We start from the raw sequence: 19,960 nt of genomic DNA, 5'->3' as shown, positions 1-19,960 counted from the left end.
ATGCAAAACTCTTAGCACAGAGTCCAACACATAGTAGGCACTAAATAATTGGAGGCTATGATTATTATTAGGTTGAAATTTTCTAGTCATATTGTAAATGGCCACTGTTATGAAATGTGAAACATACTGACTGAAGTTTGGAGCCTGTATATGTTTTACAGAAAAGCTCAAGTGGAGTCCTTCTTGTATTGTCTTTACCTAATTTGAACTTTGGTAGTGTAGTCAATTTTTTTGGTAATGTAGCTTCAAGTTTATTAATTCATAGTTAATTATCTCTGCTTGTTCTATATAAACTTTTACAATGGAAATAACTTTTGATCTGGAGTCAGTTAGTAATACTTATTTTTGTTAAAGAATATCTTTTTATAAAGTAGTAAAATGTAGCAATATATGGTATTAGATTTTTGAAGATTATTACATCCATTCAATAAGTAATTTTAAGAACTAACTTTGTTCAAAACATTTTAGAATAAAAAAAGACTATACAAATTTTCTTGTACTATAGCAGGAAAGATAATACTTATTTAGGAGTAATTATAATACTGTCATTTTCAGATAAAAACTGAGATGGGTGCAGTATGTTGTTCACATTCAAGGAAGGAAGGTGGGATAAATTTCATTGGAAGATATGCCACTAAACTGAGGAATATGGAGTAGGGCCTGCAGAAGAAAAGAATAACATAAATAAAAATGGAGTGAAGATATAGAGAAATGTCAGCTTGGGGATTTAGGGAAACATTCTCATATTTGGGGAGGCTTTGGGGGATCACAGGCCACTAAAGCAAAGACCAAGAACCCATTTTATTATAATAGGCCAGAGGGAGCTCTTATTGCTTATACTAAGTCAGAAAGTAATCTATTTCAGTAGCAATGTGGAGGATAGGACATGCTAGAGAAAAGTCAGACAGGGTGAGCTGTTCCAAGACAATTGTAATAGTCAATTAATAACGTAATAAGTTCCTAAACCAAGTGTGAAGGCAGTGGGCTTGGAAAAGAAGGAAAATTATCAGGATTTTCTGTTTGGTTGAATACATGGATGATGAAATGGCAGGATTCAAGAATAGTTGGTGAAATTAAACTTCTGCAATGAGAAAAGTTTTTCACAATTAGTAGTGATAAGAAAATAAAGATACAAGTTTGGACTGAAGGCATGTGTGATAAGATGAATCAAGAGGTTAGCCAAATAATCTTTAGCAGATCCTAAAAAAACAAAGTTTATTTGATTAAAAATATAGTTAAAGTGTCTATTATCTGGAATTTAGCCTTTCAGGATAGATTCAACTGGTCTGGAACTTTGACTCGGAACAAACCTTATAGCATTTTCCCTCGTACACTCAAGTCACACCTTTCCCCAGATACTCATTATCTCCGATATTAGAGAGTGTTGGTTTATCTGCTATTGCAGAAAATTCCAGTTTTTTTAGTGACTAAGTTAAATCTCTATTTTGATCTTATATCTATTTCAATAATACAATTATTTATCACTCCATATAATTATTGGTGACAAAAAGTCTATACATGGATGTATTAAGCATTTTGGATCATTCAATCTGTGTTTGAGAATGTGGAATTCATATTTAGGAATTCACATGGATCTTTAAAATTAGCTTTTGGGAAAGGACATTTGTATGCTTTTCTTAACCCAAATATAAATTTTTAAAGTTAAGTTTCTGGATTTGAAGCAATATAATTTATGTTTGGCTCATAAAGAACTAAGAAATGGGAACAGCTTAAAAACTAACTTTCCATGGGGTTTGCGCTCACTGAGAAAGAATCTCTTGTCTAATTTGGGATAAAGGAATGTTTAAATAAGGAAGTTAGAAGTGAATAAAAAAATAACATTTGAATTTGAGAAGCCAGAAATGCCTACTTCCTTTAATTATAAAACTACTTCTGTTGACTGTAAAGAATTGTAAACATGCATTACGATGATCAGTTGCATTATGTAGTCTACGTTAGTCGTTCACTGGTGTCTCCATATTTGGAGCCATTATTTACAGCAGTGTAACTGTTCTGTAAGAATGTTGGAGCAATAGAAATCATCTTTCTGTCTCCTCATGTTTCTTTCTCTTTCTCCTCCTTTGTCTGCTAAATTGAATGGTGAATACTGTATCATTACTCTTATTAAATTACTTACATAAAAGAAGGTAGGACAGGAATGGATAAAATTATTATTTCACTCTTTCTAAAAATTTTTTATTTCCATAGGTTTTTGGGGATGAGGTGGTATTTGGTTACATGAGTAAGTACTTTAGTGGTGATCTGTGAGATTTTGGTGACCCATCACCTGAGCAGTATACATGGGTCCCAATTTGTAGTCTTATCCCTCACCCCTTCCCACTCTTTCCCCTGAGTCCCCAAAGTTTGTTGTATCATTCTTATGCCTTTGAATCCTCATAGCTTAGCTCCCACTTATGAGTGAGAAAATATGATGCTTGGTTTTCCATTCCCAAGTGAAATAATAATCTCCAGTCCATCCGGGATACTATGAATGCAATTAATTCATTCCTTTTTATGACTAAGTAGTATTTTATTGAATATAGCAGTTTCTTTATTCACTCATTGATTCATGGGCATTTGGACTGGTCCCACATTTTTTGCAATTGCAAATTTTGTTTCATTTCATTCTTTTAGTTGGTAATGAGGCCTTTTAAACAGGGCTTTTATTTGAGGGAGCTGGATTTATTCTGGATTTGTACACTGGCGGTATCTCACATTCTAACATTTAACAAACTGGTAATGGTGTGAAGTTTTCTTGAAAAGCAGTTAAAAAATTCTGGTGGGCCTTAGCATTTTACTGTAAATCTACAATTATATTTCTGCTGTTGTATTATCATGAATGGTGCCATTGCCCAATGAATTCTTATTTTATGTTTTTGTGCTTTGGCCTATATAATCTTCAAAGACAAGCTGAGACCTCTTCTTCTCCATGAGGCCTTATCCAATAATTCCAGTCCATACTGTTCTCTCTATTATTTAAGTTCGTACAATACACTGGTCTGTATCATACCATTTTCCTTTTTTTTTTTTTTTTTTTGAGACGGAGTTTCACTCTTGCCCAGGCTGAAGTGCAATGGCACTATCTCGTCTCATCGCAACCTCTGCCTCCCAGGTTCAAGTGATTCTCCTGCCTCAGCCTCCTGAGTAGCCGGGATTACAGACATGTGCTACCATGCCCAGCTAATTTTTTATTTTTAGCAGAGACCATGTCTCACCATGTTGGTCAGGCTGGTCTCAAACTCCTGACCCTAGGTGATCCACTCACCTTGGCCTCCCAAAGTGCTGGGAGGCGTGAGCTACCATGCCCGGCTTCCTTTTGACTGTACACTTTATTGTATTACTCTTTGGGCATGTGGAAGACTCTTGAAGTACTACCTCCCAAACCCCCACGATACATGTCTTCTGATGTTCATGCTCTTTATCGTTTCTTCTCTTTAAGTGTGAGTGGTAACTGTGTTTTGCTACTAACCAATAGAATATGGAAAAGGTGATGGGCTGTTACTCCCTCGATTATGTTATGTTGTGTCAAACTCGATCTGGAATGAAGAATCACATTCCTAGAGCCACAGGAAATAAATTATGCCAATAGCCGGAGTGAGCCTGGGAACAGTCTCCCTCAGTTGAGCTTGCTGATGAAAAGGCAGCTTAATTAACATGTTGGTTGCAGTTTTGTGTGATTATGAGCAGCTCAGCCACTTAAACTATGCCTGAATTCCTGACCCACAGAAACTGTGAGATAATAAATGAATGCCGTTTTAAGCTGCTTAGTTTGTGTTAATTCATTACACAGCAGTAAGTAGCAAATACAGGCAAGTCTTACCCTCCAAATAAGGCTGGAAAGGCTTAAAGGACTGAAGTTTTTGGTATCTCAGGCAATATCATGCTGTGTATAGTAGATGACAGGCAAATACTTGTTAAATTTTTATCACATAGTTGAATCTATTGAATATATATTGATCTTTTGAGGAGAGAGGACCTGTAATATTCATCTTTGCATATCCTTTACTTGGCAGAGGCTTGACACATCATTGGCACTGAACTGTGTTGTGTCAGTCATCTCTTAGGGAGATATAACTACTAAGTGCTACGGCATAAGTTAGCAAATGATAAGTCACCAGTCAAATATGACCCACTACCTGTCTTTGTACAGCTTTTGAGCTCAGAGTTGTGTTTTTTTTACTTAAAAAAAATGACAAATAATAATTGCACATATTCATGGGGTACATAATGATGTCTTGATACATTTAATTATAGTGATCACACCAGGATAATTAGTATATCCATCCATCATCTCAAACATTTATCATTTCCTTTTGTTGGAAACATTCAATATATTCCTTCTTGCTATTTGAAACTATATGTTATTGTTAACCATAGCCATTCTACAGTGATCTAGAATACAAAAAAATCAAAATAATATTACATGATGTGAAAATTATGAAATTCAAATTTCAGTGTCCATAAGTAAAGTGCTATTGGAGCGCAGCCATATCCATTCACGTACATATTATTGATGGGTGTGTTCATGCTATAGTGGTAGAGTTCAGTGGTTGCAAAGGAAACCAAATGTAGTGCTCTCATTGGTTTGTCCTCTTGCCAATAGCAGGGATGCAATTATAACAGGACAGTGTTTTAATTGTCATGTATGTTGCCAGGTTGTAACATTTTGTTTTTAATTACCACTGCATATTCATTACGTCAAAACAAGAAACTTAGACTTTGGATATTGTCCTTTAAGGGCCATAATACATATTATACATAATAATAATCATACATATTAATATACATAATAATAATACATATTATTTTGTTATCAAATTCGATGGCAAAACATTGTGGTTTTTGTGTAATAACACTGTAGCTGTGCTAAGGCTACAATATATATCAGCAGTACTAGAATAAGTGCTCATTACAATATTTCCAACTCAAGAATGCAATGGACAGAAAAATTAGACAATTTAAAATGAAATATCTCATCACAAAAGAATTTGTTCACAAAAATGAAATTAACAAGTCTAAAACCAAAATGTCTGGGTGTTTAATTTGTTACCAAAGCAAGGAAAGCTGTTTAGCAATAATGATTTAATTAAATGCTGTCTGACAATAGCAACTAAAAAAATGTGTTCAGAGAAAATAACTGTTTAATACTATTAATCTTTTGACAAGAACAGTTTCTGAAAGAGTCAAGGACATTGAAAGCAACATCAACAGTCAATTAAAAAACAAGGCAAATTATTCTGATTGGTTTTTCTTAGCTTTTGATGAGTGAATAGATGTTACTGATACTCCTCAGTTGTTTATTTGAAATAAATAGCAAGTCAATGCCAAACTGAAAGTGACTAAATAATGAACTACTATTAATAGTCTGTGTGGGACAACTATAGATGAGAATATGTTCAAAGAAGGTGAGAAACACTTATTCAGCACAATTTGCAGTGGAATCTGCTAAGATGTGTTACATCTTATGATGATAAAACACATAGAACAGAAAAAGACTTAGTTGAACAAATGTACAAAGTTTATTAAAAAGTAAGGTATTTTAAGTGTGGTTATTCATTCTGTTATTCACTAGAGACAATTTTTGGAAAAATATTTGAATCCATCATGTATTATTGAACCAATACCAGAGACTCATTAGTTCTTATGGAATTAACCATTGTCAATTACATGAATTTTTGCCAGAAATATAAATGGGATACTCTAACTTTTCTTACCATACAACAGTTCAATGACTTAGTAGTAATTAAGTTTTACTATGAATATTTTGAGTTCATAAATGGAAATGAGTGGAATTTTTCAGAACTACCCACACCCAGTATTTTTACATCATACATGCCATTGGTAATTAGCTTGTGCTGAAGAGTTGATAATGTTTCTTAAGGATTTCAACCTGAAATTACAAAGGCAAATAGCACTTATATGATAAATTTATACTGTGGATAAATTATTTTAATGTTAACTAACGTTGTTTCAATAATGAGTAATGTTAAACTACATTATACACTTAGGTGTAAAGTGAAAAGTGAGATTTTCATTCCAACACAATTTGGAGTATCTATATTTTCTGAGCTCAAACTATAGTTCTACCAACTCCCAATATTTTTGCTATTACAGTAACATATACATAATATAATATTATTTATTCATTTTAAGTGAACATTCAGTGGCATTAAGTACATTCGCACTGTGGTACAACCATCACTACTGCCCATTGCCAGAACCGTTTCATCATCTCAAACAGAAACTATGTGCCCATTAAAAAATAACTCTCCAACTTTTTGCACATGGCTAGCTAGTTTTCCCAACACCATTTATTAAACAGGGGATCCTTTTCCCATTGCTTGTTTTTGTCAGGTTTGTCAAAGATCTGATGGTTGTAGATGTGTGGTGTTATTTGTGAGGCGTCAGTTCTGTTCCATTGTTCTACATCTCTGTTTTGGTACTAGTACCATGCTGTTTTGATTACTCTAGCCTTTTTGAAGTCAGGTAGCATGATGCCTCCAGCTCTTTTCTTTTTTCTTAGAATTGTCTTGACTATGCGGGCTCTTTTTTGGTTCCATATGAAGTTTAAGGTTGTTTTTTTTCAGTTCCGTGAAAGTCAATGGTAGCTTGATGGGGATAGCATGGAATCTGTAAATTACTTTGGGCAGTATGGCCATTTTTATGATATCGATTCTTCCTAACCATGAGCATGGAATTTGTTTTCCATTTGTTTGTGTCCTCTCTTATTTTCTTGAGCAGTGGTTTGTAGTTCTCCTTAAAGAGGTCCTTCACGTCCTTTGTTAATTGTATTCCCAGGTATTTTATTCTGTTTTTAGCAATTGTGAATGGGAGTTTGCTCTTGATTTGGCTCTCTGTCTGTTATTGGTGTTTAGGAATGCTTGTGATTTTAGCACATTGATTTTGTATCCTGAGACTTTGCTGAAGTTGCTTATCAGCTTAAGGAGATTTTGGGCTAAGACAATGGGGTCTTCTAAATATACAATCATGTCATCTGCAAATAGAGACAATTTGACTTCCTCTTTTCCTAATTGAATACCCTTTATTTCTTTTTCTTGCTTGATTGCTTTGGCTAGAATGTTCAATAATATGTTGAATAGGAATGGTGAGAGAGGACACCCTTGTCTAGTGCCAGATTTCAAAGGGAATGCTTCCAGTTTTTGCCCATTCAGTATGATATTGGCTGTGGGTTTGTAGTAAATAGTTTTTATTATTTTCAGATACATTCCATCAATACCTTGTTTATTGAGAGATTTTAGCATAAAGGGCTGTTGCATTTTGTTGAAAGCCTTCTCTGCATCTATTGAGATAATCATGTCATTTTTTTCTTGGGTTCAGTTTATGTGATGGGTTATGTTTATAGATTTGCATATGTTGAACCAGCCTTGCATCCCCAGGATGAAGCCTACTTGATTGTGATGGATAAGCTTTTTGATGTGCTGTTTCATTTGGTTTGCCAGTATTTTATTGAAGACTTTGCATTGATGTTCATCATGGATATTGGCCTGATTTTCTTTTTCAGTTGTGTCTCTGTCACTGGACCCCTTCCTTACACCTTATACAAAAATTAACTCCAAATGGATTGAAGATTGAAACATAAGACCTAAAACCATAAAAACCCTAGAAGAAAACCTAGGTAATACCATTCAGGACATAGGCATAGGCAAGGACTTCATGACTAAAACAGCAAAAGCAATGGCAAAAAAAGCCAAAATAGACAAATGCTATCTAATTAAACTTACGAGCTTCTACACAGCAAAAGAAACAATCATTAGAGTGAACTGGCAACCAGCAGAATGGGAAAAAGATTTTGCAAGCTACCCATCTGACAAAGGGCTAATATCCAGAATCTACAAAGAGCTTAAACAAATTTACAAGATAAAAACAAACAACTTCATCAAAAAGTAGGTGAAAGATATGAACAGATACTTTTCAAAAGAAATTTATGTGGCCAACAAACATATGAAAAAATGCTCATCATCACTGGTCATTAGAGAAATGCAAATCAAAACCACATTGAGATACTATCTCATGCCAGCTAGAATGGCAATCATTAAAAAATCTGGAAACAACAGATGCTAGAGAGGATGTGGAGAAATAGGAATGTGTTTACACTGTTGGTGGGAGTGTAAATTAGTGCAACCATTGTGGAAGATAGTGTGGTGATTCCTCAAGGATCTAGAAACAGAAATACCATTTGAGCCAGTAATCCCATTACTGGTTATACACCCAAAGGATTATATATTGTTCTATTATAAAGACACATGCACATGTATGTTTATGTGGCACTGTTTACAATAGCAAAGACTTGGAACTAACCCAAATGCCCATCAAGGATAGACTGGATCAAGAAAATGTAGCACATATACAACATGGAATACTATGGAGCCATAAAAAACGATGGATTTATGTCCTTTGCAGGGGCATGGATGAATCTGGAAACCATCATTCTCAGCAAACTGACACAAGAACAGAAAACCAAACACTGCACGTTCTCACTTATAAGTGGGTGTTGAACAATGAGAACACATGAGCACAGGGAGAGGAACATCACACACTGGGGTCTGTTGGGGAGTGGGGGAGTGGGGAAGAATAGCAGGGACTGGGGAGATTTGGGAGGGATGACATTAGGAGCAATACCTAATGTAGGTGATGGTGGGGAGTGGTGGGGATGAAGGCAGGAAACCACCATGGCATGTATATACCTATGTAAGAATCCTGCATGATCTACACATGTACCGCAGAACTCAAAGTAAAATAAAAAAATGAAAAAATAATAATAACTCTCCATTTGACTTCCCCACAGCCTCTGGTAACTTCTATTCTACTTTCTGTGTCTAGTAATTTGCCTATTCTGTGTACCTGGAATAAATAGAGTCACATAATATTTTCCTTTTTGTCTGATGTATTTCACTTAGCATGATGCTTTCAATGTTTATCTTTGCTGTAGTGGCTATCAGAATGTTGAAAACTGAATAATGTATGTATGCAGTACATTTTGCTTATCTGTCCATCTGTTGTACATTTGAGTTGTTTCCACCTTTTGGCGTCTGAATAATGCTGCTATAAACATTAGTGAACAAATTTTGTGTGAGTCCTGCTTTCACTTATTTTTGGTAAATACATAGAAGTTGAATTCCTGGATCATATGGCAATTCTATTTTTAACTTTTCAAGAAACTACCAAATTGTTATCCATAGTTGATGCACAGTTTTGCATTCCCACTAGCTACACACAGTAATTTCTCCATATACTTGCTAGCATTTGTTATTTTCTGTTTTTTTTTTTTTTTTTTTTTTTTTTTTTTTTTTTTTAAATAATAACCATCATAATTGGTGTGGAGTGGTATTTCATTGTGGTTTTGATTACATTTCTCTAATGATTAGAGATATTGACTATCTTTATGTGTTCTTATTGGCCATTTGTGTATCTTCTTGGGACAAATGTCCATCTAAGTCCTTTGCTTATTTTTGAATTGGGGCATTTATTTATTCATCTAGTTAGTTGTTGTTGTTGTGTTGTAGGAAATCTATTTACATTCCGGGTATTCCCTTATTAGATGTATGCATTGCAAACATTTTCTCCCATTCTTAACAAGTACTTTTTATACCTTGATGCAAATGCAAAGGGAATTTCCACATTTCAAAATCCATTTAACTGTGCAAGGGAAGGGGTTTCTCCTATCTTTCAATTGGAAGTAACTAATATTCAACATAATGACATGCTAAAAGGCAAATATCAAGAGAAGAATCTAATAAATGCCTTGTAAATTATGAATATACTTAAATATCTTGTGTTCATAGGGACAGGGATAGATTTTTCCACCCAAAACATTTTTGTTCTTCTCATTAATAGATCTGAATTACAAAAATTATTCTCAGTTATTATTATTTTACTTTGAATTTTATTAGTAGATGTTTCTTATTATATGAACACCTATATAATGTCCTTGTTTTTGCCTCATGGCTTTCAAAGACTAAGATATTTGCTATCTGACTACAAAAAAGTTTGCCAACACCTGTCTTAAAAGATTTTTTATAAGAATTAAACTTCACACAATTGTAGGAGGAATTGGGAAAGTTAAGATGCAGAAGAGAAGTTGGGTGATCAGAGAAGAAATCATCAGTTTATCTGAGATATCAAACATGTTCGGATTCCGAAATAATTTTAGGATTATTTCAAAGGGAAGGCAGAAGTATAGGGGGAGAAATGAGCGATGATTTGGGGTAGTTTAATCTCTGTGGTCCCACCCCAGATGTCCAGTTGTGGCTTTGACCTACCATTATTCAACAGAGTCAGTTATTCGGAAGAGGAGCTGGATGTGAATTACAAGAAAGAAAAGGCAATTTGGAACTATCACTATATATAACCACAATGTCCTTTGGAAAGTAAGACTGCTGCCTCATTTCTGCCTTTCCAGGCAAATTCCTTTTTTGCTTAACTCTAAATCACGACTGTATAGTGTGAAGAATTCTGGGGGAAAATTTTCAGCTTAATCAAATTGGTGTTTATAAATATACAAGTATACTACAATGTTGAAAGAATAAAGTGATGGAAATTGATCTGTTTTTAGTTAGCTTATTTGTTTTTGAGGTAATATCCATATCTCTCATGAAATAGCCCTTTTCCTTTTTGCATTTATGTATAAACATTTTTTCATTAAAAATCAACTTTATTGAGATATATACAACAAAGTGAACCAATTTTATGTAAACATTTAAGTGAATTTGACCAATTATCCATGTAACCACCTCTCTCCTCAAAATATATGTTTCTATCACTTCAAATTCTTTCTCATGGTCTTTGTACTTGACCATTATTTAACTAGACCTAGCTAACCATTGATTTACTTTATAGTATTATAGATTAGATTTGCCTCTTTCAGAATTTCATTAATGGAATTATGTAATTAATATTCTTCCTTCTTTTTTTACTAAGCATTTTGTTTTTGAGATTCATTTATGTTCTATGTATTAGTAATTTGTTTCTTTTCATAGCTGAGCAATATTCCATTGTTTGAATCACCTTTTGTCTATCCATTCAAATGCTGTTGGACATCTGAGTTGTTCCAGATTTGGGCTATCAGAAATAGAGCTGCTATGAATATTTGTGTTCGAGTTTCTTGGTAGACATATGTTTTAATTTCTCTTGATAAATATCTAGGAGCGAGACATTTTACTCATGTAAGTGTTGAAATTTGTAAAAAACTTCCAGAAGATTCTCCAATGTGAATGTACCATTTGATCATCATCAGTATATGAGTGTTCCAGGTGTTCTACTTACTTGTTATCGGTGTTCCTTGCCAACACTTTTTGTCATCAATCTTCTAAATTTTAACCTTGTAATGATAGTTCATTGTAATGTAATTTTAATGTGCATTTTCCTGATGTCTAATGATAGGCATTTTTTTTTTTACATGTTTATTGGTCATTCGTGTATCCTTTGTAGTGAAGGCTTCATTCAAGTTTTTTGCTTACTTAAAAATTTAGGATTTTTGTATTTTTAAAATTATTGAGTTTTAGTTCTTTTTTGTATTCTGGATACATATTATTTGTTGAAAACAGTGAAAATATTTTCTCCAAGTCTGTGATTTCCCTTTTTATTATTTACTTTTTTAAGAATAATTTTAAATTAAATTAATTCATTTTTTAATTGTTCTGGGTACATAGTAGGTATATATATTTATGGGGTAATGAGATGTTTTGATACAGCTATGCAGTGTGAAATAAGCAGTTACAAACAATCCAATTACACTCTATTTTAAAACGTACAACTAAGTTATCACTGACTATAGTCACCCTGTTGTGCTATTAAATAATAGGTCTTATTCATTCTTTCACATTTTTTTGTATGAGTTAATAATCTCCAGCTTCCCCTTCCCCTCTCACCACCCTTGCAAGCATCTGGTAACCATCCTTCTACTCTCTATGACTATTAATTCAATTGTTTTGATTTTTAGATCCCAAAATAAGTGAGAATGTTTGATGTTTTCTTTCTGTAACTGGCTTATTTCACTGAGAATAATGACTTCCAGTTTCATTTATCTTGTTGCAAATGACAGGATATCATTTTTTATGACTGAATAGTACTCTATTGTGAATAAGTGACACCTTTTCTTTATCCATTCATGCTGATGGGCACTTAGGTTGCTTTCAGATTTGGGTTATTTTGAACATTGCTGCAACAAACATGGGAGTGCAGATACCTCTTCAATATAGTAATTTCCTTTCCTTTGGGTATATACCTAGCAATGAGATTACTGGATTATATGGTACTATTTCTGTTTATTTCTGAGAAACCTCCAAACTAATGTACATTTTTACATTTCCACCAATAGCTTATAAAAGTTCCTTTTTCTTCACATTCTTGCTAGCAATTGTTATTGCCCATCTTTTGGATATAAGCCATTTTACTGAGGTGAGATGATACCTCATTGTAGTTTTGATTTACTTTTCTCTGATGATCAATTATGTTGAGTACCTTTTCTGCCTGTTTGCCATTTTTATATCTTCTTTTGAGAAATGTCTTTTCAGATATTTTGCCTGTTTTAAAATCAGATTATTAGCTTTTTTCCATCAGATGGGTACTTTGCAAATATTTTCTCCCATTCTGTGGATTATCTCCTTGCTTTGTTGATTGTCTTCTTAGCTGTGCAGAAGCTTTTTAACTTGATGTAATTCAATTTCTCCATTTATGCTTTGGTTGCTTGTGCTTGTGGGATATTACTTAAAATTATTTTGCCCAGACTAATGTCCTGGAAAATTTCCCTGAGGCTTTCTTGTAGTAGTTTCATAGTGTGAGGTCTTAGATTTAAATCTTTAATTCATTTTGATTTCATTTTTGTATGTGGCAAGAGATAGGGTTCTAGTTTCATTTTTCTGCATATGAATATCCAGTTTTCCCCAATACCATTTGTTGAAGAGATTGTCTTTTTCCCCAGTGCCAGTGTATGTTCTTGGTACTTTGGCAAAAATGAGTTCACTGTTGGTGTGTGGATTTGTTTCTGGGTACTCTATTCTGTTCCATTGGTTGATGTGTGTGTTTTTATGCCACTATCATGCTGTTTGGTTACTGTGGCTCTGTAGTATAAGTGTAAGTCAGGTCATGTGGTTTTTTTTTTTGGTGTGTGGTTTTTTTTTTTTTTTTTTTTTTTTTTTTTTTTTTTTTTTGTATTTTGAAACGGAGTCTCACTCTGTTACCCATGCTGGAGTGCAGTGGGGCAATCTAGGTTCAGTGAAATTTCCACCTCTGGGGTTCAAGCAATGCTCCTGTCTTAGACTCCCAAATAACTGAGATTACGGTCATGTGCCATGAAACCCAACTAATTTTTTGTACTTTTAGTAGAGACAGGGTTTCACCATGTTGGCCAGGCTGGTCTTGCATTCCTGATCTCAAGTGATTCACCTGCCTTGGCCTCCCCAAGTCCTGGGATTACAGGTGTGAGCTACTGCATCTAGCTCAGTTTTTTCTTTTTGCTTATCATGGTTTTGGCTATTCTGGGTCTTTTGTGGTTTCATGTATATTTTAGCATGTTTTTTTTTTACTATTTTTGTAAAGAATGCCATTGGTATTTTGATAGAGATTGTATTGAATCTGTTGATTGCTTTGAGTATTATTGACATTTTGACAGTATTCATGCTTCCAATCCATGAACATGGAATGTCTTTTCATTTGTTTGATCTTCAACTTCTTTCATCAGTTTTTATAGTTTTCATTATAGAAATCTTTTACTTCTTTGGTTAATTTCTAGGTATTTAATTTTACATGTGGCTATTGTAAACATAATTAACTTTTTCTTTTTCAGTTAGTTCACTATCGACATCTAGAAATGCTACTAATTTTTGTATATTGATTTTGTATCCTGCAACTTTGTCTTTCTTTATGAATGATAAGAGTTTTTTTAGTGGGGACTTTAGGTTTTTCCAAATATAAGATCATATCATCTGTAAAAGAGGATAATTTGACCACCTCCATTCAAATTTGGGTGCCGTTTATATTTTTCTCTTGTCTGATTGCTCTAGATAGAACTTCCGGTACATCTGAACAACAGTGGTGATAGTGAGCATCCTTGTCATGTTCCAGATCTTAGATAAAAGGCTTTTAGTTTTTCTCCATTCAGTATGACACTTGCTATGGGTCTGTTACAACTTTTATTGTGTTGAGGTATCTTCTTTCTACCCCCATTTATTGAGGGTTTTCATCATGAAGGGATGCTGAATTTTATCAAATAGCTTTTCAAGCATCATTTGAAATGATCATATGGTTTTTGTTCTTTATTCTGTTGATCTGATGTATCACATTGATTGCTTTGTGTTTGTGGAACCATCCTTGCATCCCAGGGTTAAATCCTACTAAGTCATAATAAATGATCTTTTCAATGTATTGTTGAATTCAGATTGAACCTCTTTTTCAAGAATGTTTGCATTAATGTTCATCAGGGATATTGGCCTGTAGTTTTCTTTTTTTTTTGACCAGTCTTTGGTTTTGGTATAAGGGTAAAACTAGCCTCATAGAATGAGTTTGAAATTATTCCATCCTCCTCTATTTTTTTTGGAAAAATTTGAATAGGATTGGAATTAGTTCCTCTCTAAATTTTTGGTAGAATTCAGAATTAAAGTCTTTGGATTCTGAGCTATTCTTTACTGGAGACTTTTTTTTTTTTTTTTTAAATTACTGCTTCGATCTTGTTACTTGTTATTGGTCTATTCAGTTTTTGGATTTTTTTCTCGTTCAATCTTCGTAGGTTGCATGTGACTAGGAATTTGTTCATTTATTCTAAAATTTCCAATTTATTGGCATATAGTTGCTCATAATAGCCACTGATGATTTCTGTGTTATCAGTTGTAATTTTTTGTTGTTGTTGTTGTTTTTTATCTCTGATTTTACTTATTTGGATCTTTATTTTTTAGTCTGGCTAAAGGTTTGTCAATTTTGTTTAACTTTTCAAAGAAAGAACCTTTTGGTTTCATTGATCCTCTGTAATGTTTTCTTCATTTCAATTTCATTTTTTTGTTGCTCTAATCTTTTAATTTCTTTCTTTTTTTTTTTTTTTTCTTTTTACTTTTTTAATATTTTATTTTAAGTTCAGAGTACATGTACAGATTTGTTACATAGGTAAACTTATTTCATGGGGATTTGTTGTATAGATTATTTTATCATCCAGGTATCAAGCCTAGTACCCACTAGTTATTTTTTTTTTTTATTTTTTTTATTTTTTATTTTTTTCCTGCTTTCAAGATTTCTTTTTTTTTTTTTTTTTTTTTTTTTTTTAATTGCATTTTAGGTTTTGGGGTACATGTGATGAACATGCAAGATTGTTGCATAGGTACACACATGGCAGTGTGCTTTGCTGCCTTCCGTCCCCTCACCTGTATCTGTCATTTCTCCCCATGCTATCTCTTCCCACCTCCCCACCCCCCGCCCCTCCCCCATTTCCCCCCAACAGACCCCAGTGTGTAGTGCTCCCCTCCCTGTGTCCATGTGTTCTCATTGTTCAACACCCGCCTATGAGCGAGAATATACGGTGTTTGATTTTCTGCTCTTGTGTCAGTTTGCTGAGAATGATGGTTTCCAGGTTCATCCATGTCCCTATAAAGGACGTGAACTCATCGTTTTTGATGGCTGCATAATATTCCATGGTGTATATGTACCACATTTTCCCTATCCAGTCTATCATCGTTGGGCATTTGGGTTGGTTCCAGGTCTTTGCTATTGTAAACAGTGCTGCAATGAACATTCGTGTGCACGTGTCCTTGTAGTAGAATGATTTATAATCCTTTGGATATATACCCAGTAATGGGATTGCTGGGTCAAATGGGATTTCTATTTTTAGGTCCTTGAGGAATCGCCACACTGTCTTCCACAATGGTTGAATTAATTTACATTCCCACCAACAGTGTAAAAGTGTTCCTATTTCTCCACATCCTCTCCAGCATCTGTTGTTTCCCGATTTTTTAATGATCGCCATTCTAACTGGTGTGAGATGGTATCTCAATGTGGTTTTGATTTGCATTTCTCTGATGACCAGTGATGATGAGCATTTTTTCATATGTTTGTTGGCCTCCTGTATGTCTTCTTTTGTAAAGTATCTGTTCATATCCTTTGCCCATTTTTGAATGGGCTTGTTTGTTTTTTTCTTGTAGATCTGCTTTAGTTCTTTGTAAATTCTGGGTATCAGCCCCTTGTCAGATGGGTAGACTGCAAAAATTTTTTCCCATTCTGTTGGTTGCCGATTCACTCTACTGACTGTTTCTTTTGCCGTGCAGAAGCTGTGGAGTTTGATTAGGTCCCATTTGTCTATTTTGGCTTTTGTTGCCATTGCTTTTGGCGTTTTGGTCATGAAGTCCTTGCCTACACCTATGTCCTGAATGGTTTTGCCTAGATTTTCTTCTAAGGTTTTTATGGTATTAGGTCTGATGTTTAAGTCTTTAATCCATCTGGAGTTAATTTTGGTGTAAGGTGTCAGGAAGGGGTCCTGTTTCTGCTTTCTGCACATGGCTAGCCAGTTTTCCCAACACCATTTATTAAACAGGGAGTCCTTTCCCCATTGCTTGTTTTTGTCAGGTTTGTCGAAGATCAGATGGTTGTGGGTGTGTTGTATTTCCTGTGAGGCCTCTGTTCTGTTCCATTGGTCTATATCTCTGTTTTGGTACCAGTACCATGCTGTTTTGATTACTGTAGCCTTGTAGTATAGTTTGAAGTCCGGTAGTGTGATGCCTCCCGCTTTGTTCTTTTTGCTTAGAATTGACTTGGCTATGCGGGCTCTCTTTTGGTTCCATATGAAGTTTAAGGTGTTTTTTTCCAGTTCTGTGAAGAAGGTCATTGGTAGCTTGATGGGAATAGCGTTGAATCTGTAAATTACTTTGGGCAGTATGGCCATTTTCACGATGTTGATTCTTCCTAACCATGAACATGGAATGTTTCTCCATCTGTTTGTATCCTCTCTTATTTCGTTGAGCAATGGCTTGTAGTTCTCCTTGAAGAGGTCCTTTACATTCCTTGTTAGTTGTATTCCTAGGTACTTTATTCTCTTTGTAGCAATTGTGAATGGCAGTTCGTTCTTGATTTGGCTCTCTTGAAGTCTATTACTGGTGTATAGGAATGCTTGTGATTTTTGCACGTTGATTTTGTATCCTGAGACTTTGCTGAAGTTGTTTATCAGTTTCAGGAGATTTTGGGCTGAGATGATGGGGTCTTCCAGATATACAATCATGTCATCTGCAAATAGAGACAATTTGATTTCCTCCTTTCCAATTTGGATACCCTTTATTTCTTTTTCTTGCCTGATTGCTCTGGCTAGAACTTCCATTACTATATTGAATAGGAGTGGTGAGAGAGGGCATCCTTGTCTAGTGCCAGATTTCAAAGGGAATGCTTCCAGTTTTTGCCCATTCAGTATGATATTGGCTGTTGGTTTGTCGTAAATAGCTTTTATTGTTTTGAGATACGTTCCGTCAATACCTAGTTTATTGAGGGTTTTTAGCATAAAGGGTTGTTGAATTTTGTCAAAAGCCTTCTCTGCATCAATCGAGATAATCATGTGGTTTTTGTCTTTGGTTCTGTTTATGTGGTGAATTACGTTTATGGACTTGCGTATGTTGAACCAGCCTTGCATCCCCGGGATGAATCCTACTTGATCATGGTGGATGAGCTTTTTGATATGCTGTTGCAATCGGTTTGCCAGTATTTTATTGAAGATTTTTGCATCTATGTTCATCATGGATATTGGCCTGAAATTTTCTTTTCTTGTTGAGTCTCTGCCGGGTTTTGGTATCAGGATGATGTTTGTCTCGTAAAATGATTTGGGAAGGATTCCCTCTTTTTGGATTGTCTGGAATAGTTTCAGAAGGAATGGTATCAGCTACTCCTTGTATGTCTGGTAGAATTCAGCTGTGAACCCATCTGGACCTGGGCTTTTTTTGGGTGGTAGGCTCTTTATTGCTGCCTCGACTTCAGACCATGTTATTGGTCTATTCAGGGTTTCGGCTTCTTCCAGGTTTAGGCTTGGGAGGTTGCAGGTGTCCAGGAATTCATCCATTTCTTCCAGGTTTACTAGTTTATGTGCATAGAGTTGTTTGTAATAATCTCTGATGATGGTTTGGATTTCTGTGGAATCTGTGGTGATATCCCCTTTATCGTTTTTTATTGCATCAATTTGGTTATTCTCTCTTTTCTTTTTTATTAATCTGGCTAGTGGTCTGTCTATTTTGTTGATCTTTTCAAAGAACCAGCTCCTGGATTTATTGATTTTTTGAAGAGTTTTTTGTGTCTCTATTTCCTTCCGTTCTGCTCTGATCTTAGTTATTTCCTGTCTTCTGCTAGGTTTTGAGTTTTTTTGATCTTGCTCCTCTAGCTCTTTCAATTTTGATGATAGGGTGTCAATTTTAGATCTCTCCTTTCTTCTCATGTGGGCACTCATTGCTATATATTTTCCTCTAGAGACTGCTTTAAATGTGTCCCAGAGATTCTGGTATGTTGTGTCTTCGTTCTCATTGGTTTCGAAGAACATCTTTATTTCTGCCTTCATTTCATTGTTTATCCAGTCAACATTCAAGAGCAAGTTGTTCAGTTTCCATGAAGCTGTGCGGTTCTGAGTTAGTTTCTGCATTCTGAGTTCTAACTCGATTGCACTGTGGTCTGAGAGACTGTTTGTTATGATTTCTGTTCTTTTGCATTTGCTGAGGAGTGATTTATTGCCAATTATGTGGTCAATTTTAGAGTAGGTGTGATGTGGTGCTGAGAAGAATGTATATACTGTGGATTTGGGGTGGAGAGTTCTGTAAATGTCTATTAGGTTTGCTCGTTCCAGGTCTGTGTTCAGGTCCTGGATATCCTTGTTGATTTTCTGTCTGGTTGATCTGTCTAATATTGACAATGGGGTGTTAAAGTCTCCCACACAATAATAGTCTAAGTCTCTTTGTAAGTCATTAAGAACTTGCCTTATGTATCTGGGTGCTCCTGTATTGGGTGCATATATATTTAGGATCGTTAGCTCTTCTTGTTGCAGTGATCCTTTTACCATTATGTAATGTCCTTCTTTGTCTCTTTTGATCTTTGTTGCTTTAAAGTCTATTTTATCAGAGATGAGAATTGCAACTCCTGCCTTTTTTTGCTCTCCATTTGCTTGGTAGATCTTCCTCCATCCCTTTATTTTGAGCCTTTGTGTATCCTTGCATGTAAGATGGGTTTCCTGGATACAGCACACTGATGGGTTTTGGCTTTTTATCCAATTTGCCAGTCTGTGTCTTTTGATTGGGGCATTTAGTCCATTGACATTTAGGGATAATATTGTTATGTGTGAATTTGATGCTGTCATTTTGATGCTACCTGGCTGTTTTGTTGGTTAGTTGATGCAGATTCTTGATTGTGTTGATGCTTTTTTACCATTTGGTGTGTTTTTGGAGTGGCTGGTACTGGTTGTTCCTTTATATGTGTAGAGCCTCTTTCAGGAGTTCTTGTAGAGCAGGTTTGGTGGTGATGAAATCTCTGAGTGCTTGCTTGTTCACAAAGGATTTTATTTTTCCTTCACTTATGAAGCTTAGTTTGGCTGGATAGGAGATTCTGGGTTGAAAGTTCTTTTCTTTAAGGATGTTGAATATTGGCCCCCAGTCTCTTCTGGCTTGTAGGGTTTCTGCTGAGAGATCTGCTGTGAGTCTAATGGACTTCCCTTTGTGGGTAACCCGACCTTTCTCTCTGGCTGCCCTTAGCATTTTCTCTTTCATTTCAACCCTGGTGAATCTGACGATTATGTGCCTTGGGGTTGCTCTTCTTGAGGAATATCTCTGTGGTGTTCTCTGTATTTCCTGGATTTGAATATTGGTCTGCCTTGCTAGGTTGGGGAAGTTTTCCTGGATAATATCCTGAAGAGTATTTTCCAGCTTGGATTCATTCTCTTCATCACATTCAGGTACACCTATCAGACGTAGATTTGGTCTTTTCACATAGTCCCACATTTCTTGAA

Source organism: Saimiri boliviensis, chromosome 1, assembly GCF_048565385.1.
Source record: "Saimiri boliviensis isolate mSaiBol1 chromosome 1, mSaiBol1.pri, whole genome shotgun sequence".
NCBI lineage: Eukaryota > Metazoa > Chordata > Mammalia > Primates > Cebidae > Saimiri > Saimiri boliviensis.
This window is presented reverse-complemented; position numbering follows the sequence as displayed.